We start from the raw sequence: 22,326 nt of genomic DNA, 5'->3' as shown, positions 1-22,326 counted from the left end.
TTAAAAAATAAATATGTCAAAGAACAACACATGACCAATAAATCATATATGTACATATAAAAATATAAATAAAATACTGTAAGTCAATAGGACATACAAAAACAGACAATGAAGAAATATACCTCAATTTATAAAAGGTTTCCGAATGTTCAACAAATATATGAAAAAGTACTCAATCTCATTAGTGATCAGAAAAAATACAAAATTAAACCACCATATACCTTATGCAACATCTATCAAATTGGCTACAGTTTAAAAGTATAATAATATCAAATCTTGGTGAGAATATAGAGTAAAAGGGATTCTCATATAACTCTCATGGGACTATAAACTAGTAAAATTTCAGAAGATAATTTAGCTTTATCAGCTGAGGATGAAGATGTTATTCAATGTTTTTACTTTGGGAATACATAACCTGAAGGAAAATATGTACACCAGGACATATGCACAAAGATATTCACAAAAAATTTGTTCATTGTACCCTCAAACTAGAAACAAAGAAACAACCTAAATTTCCCTGATGGTAGAACCTAAAAATAAGCTATGGCATATTCATATGAAAGACTACAATATATCTACATCCAACCATGTTGGTGAATCTCATAAACATTATGTTGGACAAAAGAAGTCAGGCACAAAAGAATACAGGATGATTCCATTTATACAAGCTCAATAACATGCAAAATGAGACACAAACAAAATAAAAAAATTCTAATGAAAACACAAATAATTTTCATAAAAATCAGGGTAGTAGTTACTTCTGGGGTAATAAAAGAGCTATAATCAGCAAGCAACTCAGTTTTAATATAGAAATAGAATTTTTGTATTAAAAAAGATCTCAAAGACATTCAAATACTACTGATATTACTAATGAAATACATTTTCAGAGACTATTGACACTACTTGGAAGGATCATAATCATTCATTCAGTTAGTCAGACAATCAGGCATATATTCAATAAAAACCATTACGTATTAACCATCTTCAACGTTCCAGACACTAAATCAGGCCCTGTCTGAATATGTTCAAGCTACTATAACAAAATACTCTAACTGGGTGGCTTAAACAATAAGCATTTATCTCTCATAGTTTGGAGACTGGGAAGCCCAAGATCAAGCTGCTGGCAGATTCAGTTGTCAGTGAGGGCTCTCTTCCCATCTTGTAAACAGCCTCCTTCTTGGGTATATGTTCAAATGCCATTTCTTCAGTATGTGTACAGGGTTAGAGAGAGTTCTCATCATTCTTCCTCTTCTTAACAGGGCACTAAACTTATCATGGAGCCGCCACCTTCATGACCTCATCTAAGCCTAATTACGTCCTAAAAACCTCACCTCCAAATAACATCACATTGGGGACTGGGGCTTCAACATATAAATTCTGGGATGACACAAACATTCAGTCCACAACAGGTATCCCATAGGATAGAGAAATGGGTAAGACACAGACTGAATCCTGGAAGAGTTCATCAAGTAAGAATGCCAAGGAAACATCTAGTAAGAATGCTAAGTACACATGCACTTATCATAGATGGTAGAAAGCCATAAGGGCTCCAAGAAAGACACAATTCAGTTAACATCAAGATTACTTCAAGGGTGGGAGTCATGGAGGGCTTATAGCTGACTGGGAGTGGTATGCGAGAGTGAAGACACTGAAAAAATACAAATAATCTTCACACAGACAAGATTCCTGGAATAGCTTGAGAAAGTGGCAGTGCACATACTAAATAAGGAAAGGGCACAAAAGAGGCTGGTGAGGGAGGTGGGGCACACTGGCCTTAGGACTCAGTAAGGAAGATCAGACATTTTCCAAAGCCAGGGGAATTACTAAAAATTTTAAATAAGTGATGGGTACACTGCAGTAGTCTCCTAGGGTTGTTGTAAGAAATTACTACAAACTTGGTAGCTTAAACAAAAGATATTTATTCTCTCATAGTTCTGGAACCTAGGAACCTGGTATCAGTGGGGTTGGTTCTTTCTGGAAGCTCTGAGGGCAAATCTGTTCCATGTGCTTTTCCTAGCTTCTGGTAACTGTCAGCAATTCTTGCAGTTTCTTGGACTGTAAACACATCACTCTAATCTTTGCTTCCGTCTTTACGTTGCCTTTTCTCCTCTGCCTCTCTTTTTATTCTTTTTTTTAAAGATTTTATTTATTTATTTGACAGAGAGAGATCACAAGTAGGCGGAGAGGCAGGCAGAGAGAGAGCAGCAAAGAGGTTCCCCAGTGAGCAGAGAGCCCGATGTGGGGCTCGATCCCAGGACCCTGGGAACATGACCTGAGCCGAAGGCAGAGGCTTTAACCCACTGAGCTACCCAGGCACCCTGTCTCTCTTTTTATATAAAATCTCCCTTTCCTTTCTCTTGTAAGGACGCTACTAATTGGTCCACCTTAAACCTAGGATGATCTCATCTTGAAATTCTTAACTTAATTACTTCTGTAAAAACCCCTATTCAAAATAAGGTCACATCCTGAGGTTCTAGGTGGACATGTCTCTTTAGCCCACTAAGGCATATTCAGATAGATTGGTATGATTGAGCTGAGAGGTAAGGACAAATAAAAATGTTTCCCACAAAAACACATACGGAAGTCTAAAAAGACATCATCTTCAGTGTTCACCTATGATATAATTTGTTATTGGAAAAGACGGAAATTACATAAACATCAGGCATAAGGGATTTATCAAAGAAACACTGCACCTAGCTCCTAGAATACTCTACAGATGTTAAAAATGAAAAAGTAGATCAATATGCACTGACATAAGATATCAGTAAAGTATTGAATGAAAAAAGTCAAGTTATAAACTCTGCAAATATGATCCTGTATGTGGTAAAAAGAAAAAAACTGAAAGGAAATTCATACCTACTAATGGTGTCTATCATCTGGTATTAAATCTAGGAGGGCTAAAATATGGAAAGGTTATATTTTATGGATTTATATATTTTGTAAGTATTTAAAGTACCATGTTTTCCTTCATAAATTTAAAAATATTCCTCTTTAGAAGAACTATATACTTAGGAGGGAGAGAAAAAAAACAGGTTAACTTGGACAAAAGGTATAATCTGACAATATGATTTTGAAAAAAAATGATGACCACCATGAAATTGAAACATAAAACCTGAAGGACTAGATTTTTAAATTCTGTCCTACAAATTGGCATTTCATATTGAATTCTAGCAGTTAGAGAAACTTTTTTTAAGATTTTTATTTATTTATTCATGAGAAATGAGAGATGAAGGCAGAGACAAAGGGTGAAGCAGGTTCGCAGGGAGCCTGATGGGGGACTCCATCCCAGGACCCTGAGATCATGACCTAAGCTAAGGACAGAGGCTTAACCAAATGAGCCAACCAGGTGACCTAAAGAAATATTTTTAAGGGGCGCTTGAGTGGCTCAGTGGGTTAAAGCCGCTGCCTTCGGCTCAGGTCATGATCCCAGCATCCTGGGATCGAGCCCCGAGTTGGGCTCTCTGCTCAGCAGGGAGCCTGCTTCCTCCCTTCTCTCTCTGCCTGCCTCTCTGCCTACTTGTGATCTGTCTGTCAAATAAATAAATAAAATCTTTAAAAAAAAAAAAAGAAATTTCTTTAAGACATCCTAACAATAGGCACCTGGGTTGGCTCCTTGCTCCAGGAGAGCCTTCTTCTCCCTCTGTCTGCCACTGTGTCTGCTCATACTCTTTCTCTCTTTCTAACAAATAAACAAAAATCTTAAAAAAAAAAAAAGATAATATCCTAACTAGGTGGGAATGTAAACTGCTGCAACCACTGTGAAAATACTATGGAGATCCTCAAAAAATTAAAAATAGAATTCCATATGATCCAATAATTCCACTACTGAGTATTCACCCAAAGACCATAAAAACACTAATATGAAAAGATATATGCACCCCTACATTTTTTGCAGTATTCTTTACAATAGTCAAATTATGGAAGCAGCCCAAGTGTCCACTGACAGATGAATTGATAAACATGTGGTGTATTTATACAAAGGAGTATTATTCAGCCATTAAAAAAGATTGAAATCTTGTCATTTCCAATAGCATGAATGGATTGAGAGGGTAAAAAATTAAAAGTGAAATATGTCAGAGAAAGACAAATACCATGTTATTTCTTTTTTTTTAATTAAATTTAATTTTTTTTTCAGTGTTCCAAGATTCATTGTTTATGCACCACACCCAGTGCTCCATGAATACATGCCCTCCTTAATACCCACAACCAGGCTCATCCAACCCCCCACCCTTCTCCCCTCCAAAACCCTCGGTTTTCTCAGAGTCCACAGTCTCTCATGGTTTGTCTTGCCCTCCGATTTTCCCCAACTCACTTCTCCTTTCCATCTCCCAATGTCCTCCGTGTTATTCCTTACGCTCCACAAGTAAGTGAAACCATATGATAATTGGCTCTCTCTGCTTATTTCACTCAGCATAATCTCCTCCAGTTCCATCCATGTTGATACAAAAGTTGGGTGTTCATCCTTCAGTCCACAAAGGAGACATCTCTTGATCACCTAATGGCCCAGAGTTGGGGGGGGGTGGAGCTTACATTCCTAAGCAACACAGGACTAGAAAAATGGAAGAGACCATTCTCGGTAGGCTACCACCCCTAAGGCACTGCATACACTACAATGAAACAAACTCCCAGTATTTCTGTGAAAAAGAACTATTTATTAGTCATAAAACTTCAGCCTAAAGTGTGCTAGCAGGCTTCAGGTTTGCACTATACCTGCCATATGTCCTGCCAGTTACAGCAGGACAGGGGAAGAGTGCAAAGCTGGGGCATGCCTTCTGGTTGTAGCTTTAATGAGGCAGCATAAAAATTCAGGGCTAGGGCACGCCCATCAGATTTATCAAGGTATTGTTAGAATATTCTTTCTTTTAATAGTTTCATAATATGATATGTTCACTATATCAAATTATACTTTTTATATACTTGATTTGTATTTGATGTATTTGATATAATTTCTATTTATTTGATATATTTTGATATTTGATATACTTGTATTTGATACAATTTGATGTTTTTCTATTATTTTCTTCTCATCATTTTAAAATTTTATTTCTGGTAAAATTAACATGCAGTATTATATTAGTTTCAGGTGTATATATAGTGATTCAACAATTCTATATATTATGCACTGCTCATTATGATAAATGTGCAATTAATCCTACCTTTACCTATTTTACTCATCCCCCCCTCCCTGACTCACCTCCCTTCTGGTAATCATTAGTTTGTTGTTTATAGTTAAGAGTCTGTTTTTTGGTTTCTCTCCTTTTTTTTTTCTTTGTTCATTTGTTTTGCTCCTTAAGTTCTACATTTGAGTGAAATAAATGACACTACAGACAAAGGGCTGATATCCAAGATGTATAAAAAACTCCTCAAACAAAACACACACAAAACAGATAATCACGTAAAAAAATGGGCAGAAGACATGAACAGACACTTCTCCAAAGAAGACATCCAGACGGCTAACAGACACATGAAAAAGCGTTCATCATCATAAGCCATTAGGGAGATTCAAATCAAAACCACATTGAGATACCATCTTACTACCAATTAGAATGGCCAAAATCAACAAGACAGTAAACAACAAGTGTTGGAGAGGATGTGGAGAAAGGGGAACCCTCTTACACTGTTGGTGGGAATGCAAGTTGGTGCAGCCACTTTGGAGAACAGTGTGGAGATTCCTTAAGAAATTAAAAATAGAGCTACCCTATGACCCTGCAATTGCACTACTGGGTATTTACCCCAAAGATACAAATGTAGTGAAAAGAAGGGCCATCTGTACCCCAATGTTCATAGCAGCAATGGCCATGGTCGCCAAACTGTGGAAAGAGCCAAGATGCCCTTCAACAGACGAATGGATAAAGAAGATAAGGCCCATATATACAATGGAGTATTATGCCTCCATCAGAAAGGATGAATACCCAACTTTTGTATCAACATGGATGGGAATGGGGGAGATTATGCTGAGTGAAATAAGTCAAGCAGAAAGAGTCAATTATCATATGGTTTCACTTACTTGTGGAGCATAAGGAATAACATGGTGGACATTGGGAGATGGAGAGGAGAAGTGAGCTGGGGGAAATCGGAGGGCGAGACAAACCATGAGAGACTGTGGACTCTGAGAAATAAACCAAGGGTTTTGGGGGTTGGGTGAGCCTGGTGGTGGGTATTAAGGAGGGCATGTATTCATGGAGGATTGGGTGTGGTGCATAAACAATGAATCTTGGAATGCTGAAAGAAAAATTAAATTAAATTAAAAAGAACACCATCAACTTTTTTCAAGAACTGAAACACATAATCCTAAAATTTGTATAGAATCAGAAAAGACCCCGAATAGCTAGAGGAATGTTGGAAAAAAACAAACAAACAAACAAAGCTGGTGGCATCACAATTCTGGACTTGAAGCTTTATTACAAAGCTGTAATCTTTAAGACAGTATGGTACTGGCACAAAAACACACACATAGATCAATGGAACAGAATGCAGAACTCAGAAATGGACCTTCAACTCTAAGGTCAACTAATCTTTGGCAAAGCAGGAAAGAATGTCCAATGGAAAAAAGACAGTGTCTTCAACAAACAGTGTTGGGAAAATTGGACAGTCACATGAAGAAAAAACCTGGACCATTTCTTTATACCATACACAAAAATAGACTCAAAATGGATGAAAGACCTCAATGTGAGATAAGAATCCAACAAAATTCTTGAGGAGAACACAGGGAGCAACCTCTTCAACCTCAGCCACAGCAATTTCTTCCTAGAAATATCGTCAAAGGCAAGGGAAACAAGAGCAAAAATGAACTACTGGGGCTTCATCAGATCAAAAGCTTTTGCACAGCAAAGCAAACAGTCAACAAAACCAAAAGACAATTGACAGAATGGGAGAAAATATTCTCCAATGACATATCAGATAAAGGGCTAGTATCAAACTCAACACCCAAAGAACAAATAATCCAATCAAGAAAAGGGCAGAGGACATGAACAGACATTTCTGCAAAGAAGACATCCAGACGGCTAACAGACACATGAAAAAATGCTCAACATTACTTGGCATCAGGGAAATACAAATTAAAACCACAATGAGATACCACCTCACACCAGTCAGAATGGCTAAAGTTAACAAGTCAAGAAATGACAGATGTTGGAGAGGATGTTGAAAAAGGGGAAACCTTCTGCACTGTTGGTGGAAATGTAAGCTGATGGAGCCACTCTGGAAAACAGTATGGTGATTCCTCAAAAAGTTGAAAATAGAGCTACCCTATGACCCAGCAATTGCACTACTGGGTATTTACCCTAAAGATACAAATGTAGTGATCCAAAGGGGCACGTGCACCTGAATGTTTCTAGCAGCAATGTCCCCAATAACCAAACTATGGAAAGAACCTAGATGTCTATCCACAGATGAACGGATAAAGAAGATGTGGTTCATATCTGCAATGGAATACTATGAAGCCATCAAAAAGGGAAACCGTGCCATTTGCAATGAAGGATGTGGATGGAATTAGAGGGTACTATGCTAAGCAAAATAAGTTAATCAGAGAAAGACAATTATCATATGATCTCTCTGATATGAGGAATTTGAGAGGCAGGGCAGGGCATTGTGGGGGCTAAGGAGGGAAAAAATGAAACAAGATGGGATCAGGGAGGGAGACAAACCATAAGAGACTCTTAATCTCCAGAAACAAACTGACGGTTGCTGGGTCGGGGGGCAGGGAGGGATAGGGTGGCTCAGTGACAGACACTGGGGAGGGTATGTGCTATGGTGAGTGCTGTGAAATGTGTAAACATTGATTAATGTTAATTAATTAACATTAATGTAAACATGATTCACAGACCTGTACCCCTAAAGCAAATATACATTATATGTTAATTTAAAAGAACAAAAAATAAAAAATGTTGGTGATGATACAGAGAAAAGAAAATCTATGGGCAGTTAGTGGGGATGTAAATTGGTATGGCCACAATGGAAAACAGTATAGAATTTCCTCAAAAAATTAAAAATAGAACTACCTTATGATTCAGCAATTCTACCACTGGGTATTTATCCGAAGAAAATGGAAACACTAATTCAAAAAGGTATATGCACCCCCTATGTGCATTGCAACAGTATTATTCAAGGAAACAACCCAAGTGTCCATCAGTGGATGAATGGATAAATGTGTGGATAAATGAATGAATGAATATGGGAATACTACTCACCCATAAAAAAAGAATGAAACCTTGCCATTTGTGACGACATGGATGGACTCTGATGGTATTAATGTGAAGTGAAGTAAGTCAGACAGATAAATATCCTATGATTTTACTAATATGCAAAACATAAGAAAACAAAACAAAACTCACAGATACAAAGAAGAGATTATTGATTGCCGAGGGAAGGTGGACAAAATGGGTGAAGGAAGTCAAGAGATACAAACTTGCAGCTATGAAATAAATAAGTCATGAGGATTTAATGTACAACCTGGTGACTACAGTCAATAATATTGTATTGTATATTGGAAACTTGTTATAGGAATAAATTTTAAAAACTCTCATTGCAAGAAAAGAAATTGTAACTCTATAAGGTGATAAATGGTAACTAGACTTATTCACAGTGTATATAAATAGCAAATTGTTATGTTATACACCTAAAACTAATACAATGTTACATGCCAATTATACCTCATAAAAAAAGAATACCTAATAACAGACTAATTCACAGCAAAAATACATTGACCATCTACCATTACACTGCTGACTTAGCTGCGCTGGACAGCAGGTTTCAGGCTTAGAGAAGTGATTACAACAGTCTCACAATTCTAGCCCTGTATCACCATGACAACATGAACATATAATTATATACATGCATTGGAAGAAAACCAAACAATAAGAAATACAAAAGCATGCAGGGATAATTTTTTTTGGTTCTATAAAGGAAAACACAAAAGAAAATGATTTTTTTAATGTTTCTTACAAAAGAACACCATGTTTATGAAAATAGTTAATTAAATGGATTTCAGTGTAACATAACTTAAACACTATGACCATTTCCATTTTCAGTCCTCTTGATTTATCAAAGCTCTCAATAGCACACTCAGGAGCATTCAAACAAAACTAAACAGCAATAAAGCTCTTCTAAGCTTCCTGTAATTTGAGTGACAATTTCTATAATTACAAGTATTTGACAACTTTTTTTATCATTTCTAAATGATTATGAATATCTGCAAGTTTAGAAGATTATATTTTGAAATGCATTTATATACAAACCTACCATAAAAAAGCAAAATAAATTAAGCTATTACTATGTTTAGACTGTTGGTTTATAGTGTGATATATATGAAACAAGAATTTTCAAATAAAGCTACAGGAAGGAGTCAGTTACTAGATCTAAACACTAGTAGCAACAGCCCGATTCTCTTTTGCTGGTGGTTCAGATCTCACAAAATAGAATCATGAAATTAGCCTCATCTGCATTGGAGAGATACAAAAGGAAGATCTTCAAAATAAAAGTGTCTGTTCCAACATTCAAGAATAAACAGAGGAAAGAAAATCATCAAATGTACCTAAAGCATGTATTAATCCTCCAGAACCAGGAAGACTAAATAAATCAGCTCTCAAGGACTGTGGAGCTTCTTTATTCGACATTAAAAAGCATTTATCAAGCACTGTGTTGAGCCTCTGGGATAAGAATAATCTCCATCATCAAATGGCTCACCAGCTAGTTGGGAACACAGACAAGTAAACAATTACCATAGCAGGGCATCCATAGATAGGAGGGCCACACATCCTATTGCCTGAGACAATTCTAATTTATTCCTGTCCTATCATCTGAGACAATTCTAGTTTATGATTGTTATTTTACCATAATTTTTATTTAGTAATGATAATTTCAATCTCAATGTGTCCCACTTTATATAATAAATTATGTGATGATACTCACAAGAATATTATGGGAGGCATGGAAAGACACTCTACCATTGAGAAGACTTTTTGGAGGAAATGTTGCCTTAGGTAAGTTACAAAGGATAAATTAGTTAACCAAATGAAGAAGGGGGTAGAGGACCTAACAGACCCTCAAATTGAGCTCACAGCATCCTGTCTCAATGATTTTCCTAGCACAAGAGATTTTTCCTTTGTACTCAAAATTATGTAATGTCACATGTGTGGGGAGCAGTACCCTTGTTCCTCAAACTCCTTTAACAAGCCTCTCACAGATTCAAAATTCCAAGAGCATATATGCAAATGATACTAGGGCACTTCATAATTTCTCATAGCCTATTTCCTCCTAGGAATCATGATCACAACAGGGTCTACTGTCACACACAATTAAGTTCTAAACAAATCTTTTACATGTGTTAGTCCAGCATTTTTTTCCTTCCAGAAAAGGTTCCTTTCTCACTAGATGAGGATGTCAATTACACAGTCACAGCCCTTCCACTGTAAGAGATAGGATGTGACCCAGCAGGGCCACAATCCTTTTGGGAGTGTTGATCAGAATTCTAAGATACCACTAAGCATGAACTGAGGTGACTTTCTTTACCACTACTTGTTAAATCCTGCCTAAAAATATAGTAAACACAGGATAAAACAGACCTGAGAGAAAGAAAATTCTAAAGATGTTCTTTGAATTTCTATATGAAACAATGCCTAATACTCTTGGATTTTACACAGGCTAACAATTACACCCTCAGCTGTAAAAAGAAAGCATCTTTATTTCTCTGTATCTGTGGAGTAGATGTTTGAGAAAACTAGTCTTATCTGATAACCCCAGTTAAAACCAATAATTTAACTCAGTCTCTGCTTAAAAGACTTAAGTAAATCTCAGGGTTTCAAAGTTCTGAGCCTTCCCATTTCTATTTAAGAAAGCACATAGGTATGTGAGAGAGGAAGGGGGCCTAGGAGCATTGGAAAGGAGATGAGGTTCTCTCATGCACATGTTATTCTCTGGGTCTATGTTGATCTCTCCAGCAGAATGCCTGGTCTGGCTGCTCCATGGACGGTTGACTGGTTAGGTAGGACCAATCTCATTTCTGATCATTCTCTCAGCACAGTTTTTGCTATAGGCTACAGCTGTTCTCTTGGATGGGGCAGTGTTCTCAGTGGGCCCTGGTCACCCCTTGCTGAACTGAGCCCCACCCCAGCTCTCACTAGGGGTATGTTCTTCCCTAAGGTAGTATGGGACTTCTAGTTTGCCTCTCATCCAGGTATCCACACTTAAGCCATTGGCTATGGATTTTGTCCCCATCACAAGAAAAGATCCTTTAGATAAGCCCACCATTAGCACCTTCAACTACCTTCCCCATCCATAGGGAACAACTGAACTTCTGGATTCTTCCCACACTACATGGAATCTAAGGGAGACTCAAGGCACCTAAATTCAGATCCTCTCTCCTTCCAACCATGCTGAGCCATCAAGGTGACTTTGACATGGCTGCACACAGGATGCTGAGGTTATCACCTTCCAGACTGCAATGGGAACAAGGGCAGGAGTCCCTATCCATGATCTCCCCTCAAGAGACTTCAGCTTAGAAACACACATCTCATAGTTGGCTTTTCAACCCTTAGACCAGGATGGTGAAAAAGACCAGTTTTTCCCTTTTGCTTTCCTCTTCACCAATACCCTCCATATTTTAAATTGCATGTTTAAAAAGCAAAACAAAACAACTCCCTGATCAGATTCACTGGCTTGCTTCTTCATATATTAAAGGAGAAGATAAAGGAGTTTACAAAACCCTTTTCTTTATCAACCAGGTCTCACTTTCTAGTCTGCAATCTTGTATGCTTGAAAATTCTGTGTTGGTAATAACTTAATGATTAATCCTTCCTTTTTTTCCTGCTCTCCTGCAGTTATAACCCTAATTTAATTCCCCTCCCTAGCCTCAAGGTCATATAATCCAAAATGTAAGTGATAAGCATATTGGTTTTTAAAATTATTACCCTAGACCAACATTCTCAATGCAGGATGCCCAGATTAGCAGCATTATTAGAAAAACAGATTCTTGGACTTTATCCTAAACAAAATAAATCTGAAATTCCAGGGATGGGGCCCCAAAATCTGTATTTTTAACAAGCTCCCTGGGGATTCTGATGCATGCTAAAGTTTGAGAACCACTGCCTTATGTGTATTTATACAAAAGATCCTCCTTCAAAATGATCATGGTGTATATAATGTGTTTCTCACAAGTTTTGCCAAATTAAAGTGGTCGCTGTACCATTTTAGAAACATCACTCTGAGCAGCCCCAGAGCTGAATAATGTTTCTTATGTAATGCTTCATTTGCTCAGAGAAGTAATGACATGGGAATTTGGGAGGAATACAAAAGATAGTCTTCTTTAGACATGAGGACCACAAATATGAAGCACTTGGAGAGTGCAACAAATCCTAAAGTAGTTCTGAATCTCTATTTGCGCCCCAGGTCCCTGGCTTGACAGCAACTGAAATGAGAAAAAGGAGCCCTTACTTAAAGGCTCATCCAGCCTTTGCCTTTCAAGATTTTGCTAGCTTATTTGTGGCAGTCTGTGAGACCTTCTGTATATTTTCTTTTATTTTTTAATTATGTTTCAGTTAGCCAGCATATGTACATCATAAGTTTTTGTTGTAGTGTTGAATGATTGATTAGTTGCACATTTTCTTTTTACATTTCATCCCTCCCTCAAGACTTAAGATTCTATCTGCTCTTGACCCATAAATATTAGGATGGAGGATACTTACTTCCTGGCCAAAAATTCTCAGGCTGAAAACACATGTGCTATATCCATTTGACTAAGATATGTAAGACCAAACAAAATGTACATCAGGACCTCTAAATATGTAATTTAGAAAACACTAAAGAAAAAAGGATTAGTATACATATGTAATAATGATATCTTATTGAATATCAATCTAGGTTATAAGAAAAGAAACTAAATATAACTAACTTAGGAAGAAAATGGAAAGATCCTGAGTAATACAAGGACATGAAGGGAAGGCTTCAGAAGAAACACCTGTTCATCTGGGAAGAAATGAGAACAAGGGCAACCCCAGAGATCCAACTAGCAAGAAATGATGGATGTGTCTTCCAGGAGTCACTACCAGCATGAGCCAGAGATAAGATGTGTTCTTATACCTTTCTGTGGTCCTCTCAGGAAATGAAGTCCCAAAGAGATTGACTAGCTTGAATAACATGTCTACCCTCTAGCTAGAGAAAGGCAAGACACCTTGAACAATAGTTTCGCTAAGGAAAAAGAGTAAATCCCAAAAAAGAAATCAAGCTGCTATCTCAAAAATAATTTAAGAGAAATGGATGTTGGGTGGCCAGGACATGTCCATCACAATAATACCAATGATATCAAACAGCAAGTGTTAGCTGAGGAACATAAGCCCAGAGAAGCTATGACTGCCAAAAATCCCACAAAGTAAAGCCAAGTTTCTGACTAGCACATCACTCCTCTTTCCTTTTTACCCTACTCGTCTGATATTCTGACTCTAACTTCCATACAGAAATAAATGAACTCTACACTGAAAAAACAGTAGCTATGAGCACTAATTTTTAAAATCCCAAAGGCTCTAGTGGCAAAAAATTAACCCCACTAGCATACTTCCTCTCCCCATATCCATCGCTTTTGCTCTGTGGTGATCAAAGTGAGATATGTGGGGTCCCCAGAGAATGCATTAGGCTTTAAGTAAATTGCCTCAGGTTTGCCATTGACTAGCTATGAGACCTTGGACAGGTTATTTAATATCTCCAGGCCTGGTTTTTCATTTGTAAAATAAATGGGTTGGATAGAATCTCCAAAATCCCATCTTTAATAGCAAACTAAAATTAAAATAAGATCTGTTTATTTGTAAGGCCATTGCTTTTCTCTAATTCAGTAAACTCCCAAACAGGTGGTATTATATCTTCTTGTTCATTGCAACTTTTTCCAGCACATGTGAAATGATCCCCCAAAGCTTGTCTAATACCATTATTTTCAGAAGTTGTAGTCAAACAAGGAGATCTGGCTCTTGACTAAAATTACAGAAAGGAAGGCACTTCCTACCACTTTCCAGTGCCTGGACTGACCTGGTTTCTTCCAATACCTCAGGTACATAAAAGGGTCCTTCTAGATATAATACTTAAAATCTACGTATGTGTTTATAAATATAAAAAGGAAATGTTTTAATAGCACAAGAAATAGCCTTATACTAATCCCTGGACCAAATGATGTCACAGAGAAGTATAAATTTTAAACTATAAATACATCTACCTTTCATCACACTGTGTTAATCGAGCCCTTTATGTGAAACAATACTACTAATTCCTATTAAAGCTTCCGTGAATAAAAAGCTATTTTGTGGACACAGAAATCCACTTTTTCTAAATCTCATTTCTTTTTATCTTTGACACTACCATTCTGCTCTCTCTTTGTGCAAAAGAGTAAATCCTTTCAGAGCCAACAGGCTCAAATACCATAGTGAGTGAGATTACCAATACTGACATCCCAGCTGAATAAACTGTAAGGAGCATTTCTTCTCACCTTTCACCTTGAAATAATCACAGCACTGGAAGTACAGGCTCCCGGGTAACAAATGACAGAAAAATCATCACTCTCAGTTTAGCCTTGGAAATTGACTTCAATAATGGCTGATAATGTTACTCTTTTAAAAATAAATTTCAGCAGGAATAATACCAAATTTAAAAAGAAAAACTTAATAGACAACAGAAACTCCTTATTTTTACACTCATTCTTAAGGTCTGCAATCTTCTCCACTCTTTTGTATTCAGCAAAAATATTTCCCCCTACTTAACATTTTTAAAGCATTGACTCCAAGTTTCCTTCATCCTATTATCAATAAATTATTTGAGTCACAGATGAACTATTCCATGGCTAAAAGCTCCCATCTCAAAACCCCCCATATGGTAGTAAGTGTGTGACACACAGAAGGTCTTTTAAATACTCATTATAATAATTTAAAATTCCTTTATAAATACAAGTATGTAGACATAGCCCAAAGTTCTTCTGGCAATAAAAACCGAAACTGAGCCAATCTGATCATTATCTTCTCCCTTTTCTCCTCTATACTTCATCCTTAATGTTTCCGTCAGCAACCACCTTGGTATCGCCAGATGATAAAACTTGTCACATTCACCTCCTCTCTCCCCTTCTGTTTTAACTGATCACTAAATCTCATACTTTCACAGTATCTAAATCAGAAATGTCTCTCAAATGTACCCTCTTATCTCCAGCCCACCTCCACTGCCTTAACACAGGCCTTTCTCATCTTCTGTGAGAACTACCGTAATAGTTGTTACTCTTTATTCTCCCTGATCCTGTTTCTTTCCAGTGCACTCTGTGCTTGGCACTGCCATCTGCCACCTCCTATCTTCCTGAAACAAAGAGGTAGAGAGATCAGCCACCAGCAGAACAATGCAGAAAAGCTGGAAGGGAGCAGAAGAAACACTCCAACCTCTCCTTCCTCTTATCCTCGGACCTCCTACTATTATCTACAACTGGCTGAATCGAAATGGGAAACCAGAGCAGATCCTGGATGATATAGATGTTAAGGGACAGCCCCCTAAGGTACACAACAGGGCAGAGCTATGTGGAGAATAGATTTAGGGGGGCAAATGGAGGCATATGCAACACAACCTGCACAAAATCCCTACCCTTTCTTCATCTTCCAGATGCCCAATAAACCTGTAAGATTCAGTTTAAAAGTTACATTCCCAGGGACAGTTACCTGTTTTTTTCATACATATTTTTTTCATATATAATATATACATAATGTGTATATATATATATATACTTTATATATATTTTTCATATATACATATATATATAATTTATAATACTTCATTGCAATTTGTATGTTTACTTATCTTTCCCCCCAAATTCCTAGGCTATCAAAGGCTGGAGCACTATTCTATGTTTCATTTAATGCACAGACCTTGGCATATTATTGACCTTCATATTATAGTCCTTGTGCATGGTGTGTGTATGTATTTTAAATGAATGGAGTGAGATGCAAACAGGCTTCCCCAATATTTTCTATGTAAAGAAATAACCCAAGTCAGGGGCCATGCATCTAACTCTACAGGCCCTTCCTGATATCAGACTGCAGTTCCCTATGTCCACACTGCCTAAAGGAAGTGCATGGGGGATACCACATATCTAATCAAGAAAGAGCTCTTTAATGAATTACTTAATGGATTAGAAAACTTTACCCCCACCAAACATACAAACTGCCTATATCAATCCATTTGGGCTCCTTTAACAAAATACCATAGACTGGGTGGCTTATAAACAACAGAGATTTATTTCTCACAGGACTGGAAACTAAAAGTCCAAGATTATGATGCCACCAGACTTAGTGGTTGCTGAGTGCCCACTCCCTGATTTATAAACAGTTGTCTTTACTGTATCCTCATATAGAGGAAGGGCTAGGGAGCATTTTGAGACTGGGGCCTCTTCCATAAGGGCTCTAATCCCACTTGTGAGGGCTTCACCCGCATGACCTTATCACCTCTGAAAGGCCCCATCTCCAAATATCATCACACGGGGGATTAGGTTTCAACATAAGAATTTTGGGGAGACTCATATTCTATGACACTCTTCCAAAACCAGGCCTCAAAGTTACTCATGGTATCTCTGCATACCTTTTACACACACTAACATTTACCTCTTTCCCTTTAGGGCATTAAGATGTATATGTGACAGATGCTGTACATGTCACACCCACACAACATGATTTAGTAATCCCATCCAACTTGAAATTGGGGCATCACCGCATTTGTGCACATAAACTTGTCATGTAATTTCTTCTTTAAAAAAGTACTCTCACAACCTCTCCTAGATCCTTTTCTCTATAATTTTTAATGAGGTTGTATAATTTACATGGAAAAATGATCTGTTATCGTATATCCATAAGGTGGAATAATACACAGACATTAATATGTTCATAGTGATAATGACATGAGAAGACACAAAAAAATCTTAAAAAGGAAAAAAAAATGAAGTTGCAATATTGACTATAATGAAACATTTAAGGGGCGCCTGGATGACTCAGTTGGTTAAATGTCTGCCTTCAGCCCAGGTCATGATCCCAGCATCTTGGGATGGAGCCCCAAGTTGGGCTCTCTGCTCATCAAAGAGTCTGTTTCTCCCTCTCCCACTGCCCCTCCCTCCCACTCATGTTCTCATGCTTTCTGCTCTCTCTCTCAAATAAATAAGTCTTTAAAAAAAAACAATTAAAACAAAACATACTTCAAGAGGCAAATGCAACAAATTATTTACTAACAGTGCTTATCTCTGGTAGTAGGATTGAGTATGACTTTTATGCTTACCTATACTTCCTTGTATTTGTTTTGCTTTTCAAAAGAGCCATTTGTATATTTTTAAAATCAATCTATTTATTCTGCAAGCATGCCTCTCTGTATTATTGATGAGGCATCAGTCAAATGGAGCACTGTGAAGCCTAGTATAATTTTCATACTATCACAGAGTATCTTAGGATCAGGTTATATCGCAACTAAACTAATTCTGTTCCTAATTCAAGACTACAAATGGGAGCTAAAAGTATTTTGTTCCTTAATTCACTGTTCCTCAAGCTTGGTGCCAAAGCACAGTTTCCTTCCCACATAAGCTTATCTACCCAATAGTCACATATCTTTTTTGTTGTTGTTGGTGGTGGTGGTGGTGCAACCCCTTTCCCTATCTACCTAAACTCAAAACCCTGGAGATTTTCACTTCTGTTTTCTCTCATTCACTCAACTAGCATTTATTTAACACCTTCTATGTGCCATCCAGGTGGATGCTACTAATACAAACATGAAAAGACACCTCTGCTTTTGAGAACTTCTAGTTTGGTGAAGGCAGACATGAGCCATTTTCAGTATAGATATGATCACTAAGGCAGGTACAAAATTCATAGTTGAAGTTCTATTTCCACCTAAGGAGTCAAGGAAGACTTCACCGAGGAGGTATACTGAGTTGGCACCAGGAAGATCAGTAGTTTCTTGCCAAGAAGACAATCAAGGAAAACCATTCCAGCAGGGAAGACACTCACTTAAAGGCACTAGAGTCATTAAGTGGAATGTTCTCTGGAATGGCAAGGTATTCAGTGTAGCTGGAGTATGAAGTGAGAGCAGGGAAATGAGGCCACACTTCTAGCCAAAAGACAGATCATAAAGATCCTCTTATATGCTCCTATGGAGTTCAGACATTATCTAATAGGTGATAGGGAGGTAATGAAAGTATTTTGATTGGAGAAGTGACACAACCAGGTTTGTAATTTAGAAGACTCACTCCAGACCACTATAGAGGTCACTTCCACATAAATTATGGTACACTTGAAATACAGTAGTCCAAATTGAAATGTCTTGTAAGTATAAAATATGTACCATACTTCAATATGAAATAATGGGTATAAAATACCCCATTAAGATTTTCCATTGAGGGGGCGCCTGGGTGGCTCAGTGGGTTAAAGCCGCTGCCTTCGGCTCAGGTCATGATCCCAGCGTCCTGGGATCGAGCCCCACATCGGGCTCTCTGCTCAGCCGGGAGCCTGTTTCCTCCCTTCTCTCTCTGCCTGCCTCTCTGCCTACTTGTGATCTGTCAAATAAATAAATAAAATCTTCTAAAAAAAAAAAAAGATTTTCCATTGAGGGTACCTGGGTGGCTCAGTTGATTAAGCTTCTGCATTCAGCTCGGGTCATGATCTCAGGGTCCTATGATCGAGCCCCACATCAGGTTCCTTGCTCAGCGTGGAACCTGCTTCTCCCCCTCCTTCTGCCCCTCCCCATGCTCATACTCTCTTTCTCTCTCTCAAACAAATAAATAAAATCTAAGAAGAAAAAAGATTTTATATTGATTACATGTTAAAATAATAACAAAAATTTGGGAGGTATTTGATTAAATAAAATATTTTATTAAAATTAATTTTACTTTTCTCTTTTTAATGTTTTATTTCTGATTTTTAATGTTCTACTAGAAAATACAAAATCATATATGCAGATGCATTCTAATTCTCTTGGACAGCATTGCTTTAAAGTCAGGGCAAAAATGGTTTGAAGCTATGGTTAGACTAAGATCAGATAAAATAGCCAGAAGTTATCATAGCAGGCCAAGATATGAATACCTGATCTAGAAAGAGAGTGATGGGGATGGAAAAGCGGCAAATGAATGTAGGAGGTATTTAACAAAAAGGATCAACTATTTTCAAATAATGCAGTAGATGTGGGTAAGGAAAAAGTCTAGAATGACTCCAAGTATTCTGATTGCCCAAGTAAATGGGTAGGGAAGTAACCAAAACACATTCTGTGAGAGATAAGGCCAAGATTCAACTTTTGTTTTGTTTTTAAGATTGTATTTATTTATTTGACAGAGATCACAAGTAGGCAGAGAGGCAGGCAGAGAGAGAGGGGGGAAGCAGGCTCCCCGCTGGGTAGAGAGCCCAATGCGGGGCTCGAACCCACGACCCTGGGACCATGCCCTGAGCCAAAGGCAGAGACTTTAACCCACTGAGTCACCCAGGCACCCCAAGATTCAATTTTTGAATACTGACAATATCTGTTGTGTCACCTACAATAAATCCTATTAACTTTTTGTGACTTCTTTTAATCATAATACAACAGAGCTAATAATAGAACCTATGTCATAAGGTTGTTGAGAGGATTAAATGAATTATGACATTTAATGAAGACATATAACAGTTCCTGGGACATAGAAAACAGCCAAAAGAGGTTTATTCTTGTTATTGTTGTGTTTTTAGTATTCTATGCTCTTCTTTCACATCTTCTATGCCAACCATTTTTCAAGTCCTTTAGAGTCTACCTAAACATTATCTCTTGAATCTGTCCCCATCTTTCTATTTGTCCTCTCAACACCCTTCAGGCTGTCATCACCTAATCACCTGAATATATGTAATAGTCATCAATTGGTCTCCCCTTCACTATGATCTATCCCACACCTGTGTCCCAATCATGCTTTCTAAAGCACCTCTATGATCATGCTATTTCCTGATCAGAAAAACTTTAATGCCCTCTAATATACTACAGGAGCTCCTGACGAATGCTTGCCTTTGTTTCTGGATTTTCTGCCTCCTTTCCTATCTTAGTGATCTAGAACAGAGGGAAGGAAAGCAGGTCATCATTCCTTTGTTCTTCTCAATTGGGCTGAAGTATACAGTCACCTTCAAATTCTCTTCTTGGCCATACCCTGTCCCTTTGGTTCTCTAGAGTTAGAAGTACTTCAGAGGCTGGAGAAAAATCAAGAATCATTCAAAACACATTGCCATCTCACTTCCTAAAACCTCAGGGAGGAGGGGAAGCATCCCAACACGTGCGATTGTCATATTTCTAGGGTCACTTAAATTCTGCTATCAAATGCCCCTGTATTTAGGTCTCTTCTTCTCACAACTGTTTCTGATTTATGCTTTCCTCTTTTGGGTTGTGGCAATACCAATACACTCTTGAAACCTTTTATGTCCTTTATTGAATTTTTCACTAAGGAGATTAATATGGCAGTGTGTGATCTCCCCATCCCTCTCCTGATGTATTTTTCCTCCTTTTGCTAATTTGGTATGTTTAATACCCTGATCTCTTGTCATCTAGTTGTATGGGGGTGAGAACTCTTTTAATGCATGTAACTGGAGGGTAAAAGATATCCTGCCATATTTGAGAGAATGTCTTCTGCAATCCTTCCAAAATATTCATCAGGACCCATAAGGAAGTCTATTAGTAAACAAGAAATCTTCAAGAACTGAAATGCATCATGAATTTACCAAAAGTTTCCCTCTAGACCACTTCAAGTACTGATAAGTGATCTCAGTTCCAGGAGAGCGTGGGGAAGGGCAACAAGAATACCAAGTATAGTATACTAGTGAGCCACTGTTACTGATGGGGGTATATGGTGATAAAAGAACAGAGGCTTAGAATTATTTCACCAAATGAATTTTCTCCCATCTTTTTATCTTAACTTGGCAAGGCAAAAAAATTCAGCAACCAACAATCAAACAATGTCATTAGAACATCACTAAATGACCACAACAGCTTACAATATTAATCTGTCAAGAGCACATTCCAGAGTGTTTATAACATTTTAGCTCCCCTTTGAGATCTCTAGGCAAAGATGACAGTAACTTTTCACTTCTAAAATTCAACAAAAATGAGAAAACAAAGGAGAAAAAAGATCAAAGCAACAAAACAATGGAAACAAAGAAGGGACAAGAAATTCTGAGAAACTGCTTAAAGACACAAAGGATCTGATATCAGAATAACAGAAAAAAAAAGAGAGCTGAGAAATTTGTTCCTGTCCCCAGAGAAGAAATTAAAAGACAAAGAAGTTATATGAGAAAAATTAAAAGACTGAATGTAGATTTAAATACACAATATCTATCTAATTGAAACTGCAATAGAATAAAATGGAGTATAGGATCAATAATCAAGGAAATAAAAAGAAGAATTTCTTTGAACTGAAGAAAGCTTTGATTCTTCAGATCAAAAAAGTCCCACCAAAAATAAGGCAGAAAAAAAATGGGGAGTGTAAGAGACATCATGCAATTTCTAAACTTTAAAGATAGGAGAAAAATTCACAAGCTCTAAGAGAGAATAAAAAAATATGCTGCAAAAGAATAAAAATCAAGAAGGAGGAGCAAGATGGCGGTGGAGTAGAAAACCTAAATATCATCAGGTCCCAGGAGTTTAGCTAGATAATTATCAAACCATCCTGAACACCTACAAACTCAACAGGAGATAGAAGAGAAGAAGAGCAGCAATTCAAGAAACAGAAAATCAACCATTTTCCAGAAGGTAATACATGTGGAGAAGTAAATCTGAGGCAACATTCGGGAAGATAGACCATGGGGGGAGGGGCTGGCTCCCGGCAAGCAGTAGAGCAGTTCAGCACAAAATCAGAAATTTAGATGTCTGCTCCACTGAGGGATGTTGCTCCAGTGACTATAGGGAGTGGAACCTTTGTGAGGACAGTATGGTCTCAGGACCCTTGGGGTCACAGAAAGACTGGGAGTGCCTGAGGGTGACAGAGCTCCCAAGTATCGGAGTGCAGAAGCCAGCTACAGAGATGGAGCCAAGAAGTGGGCTCTAAACTTGGGGTTACCTTAAACCATATTCCAAGGCACAGTCAGGCCAATGCTCTTCAAGTGGCAGATCCGAAGAAACCCCCTCCTTCCTCCTCTGGGAAGAGTGGCATGGGGGTGCACTGCAGAAATCCAATGGGTCTGGAGACACCAAAAGGGGCTTGTGCACCACAGACAGAAATGCTCACTCACAGCCCAGATGAGATCAGAGTGCTGCCAGAGACCAGGGAGATGGGAGGAATTGATTGCCTTTCTCTGAGGGTACACTGAGGAGTGGGGCTCAGTTCTTGGCTCCTACAGGGCC

Source organism: Martes martes (assembly GCF_963455335.1).
Source record: "Martes martes genome assembly, chromosome: 1".
NCBI classification, from domain to species: domain Eukaryota; kingdom Metazoa; phylum Chordata; class Mammalia; order Carnivora; family Mustelidae; genus Martes; species Martes martes.
This window is presented reverse-complemented; position numbering follows the sequence as displayed.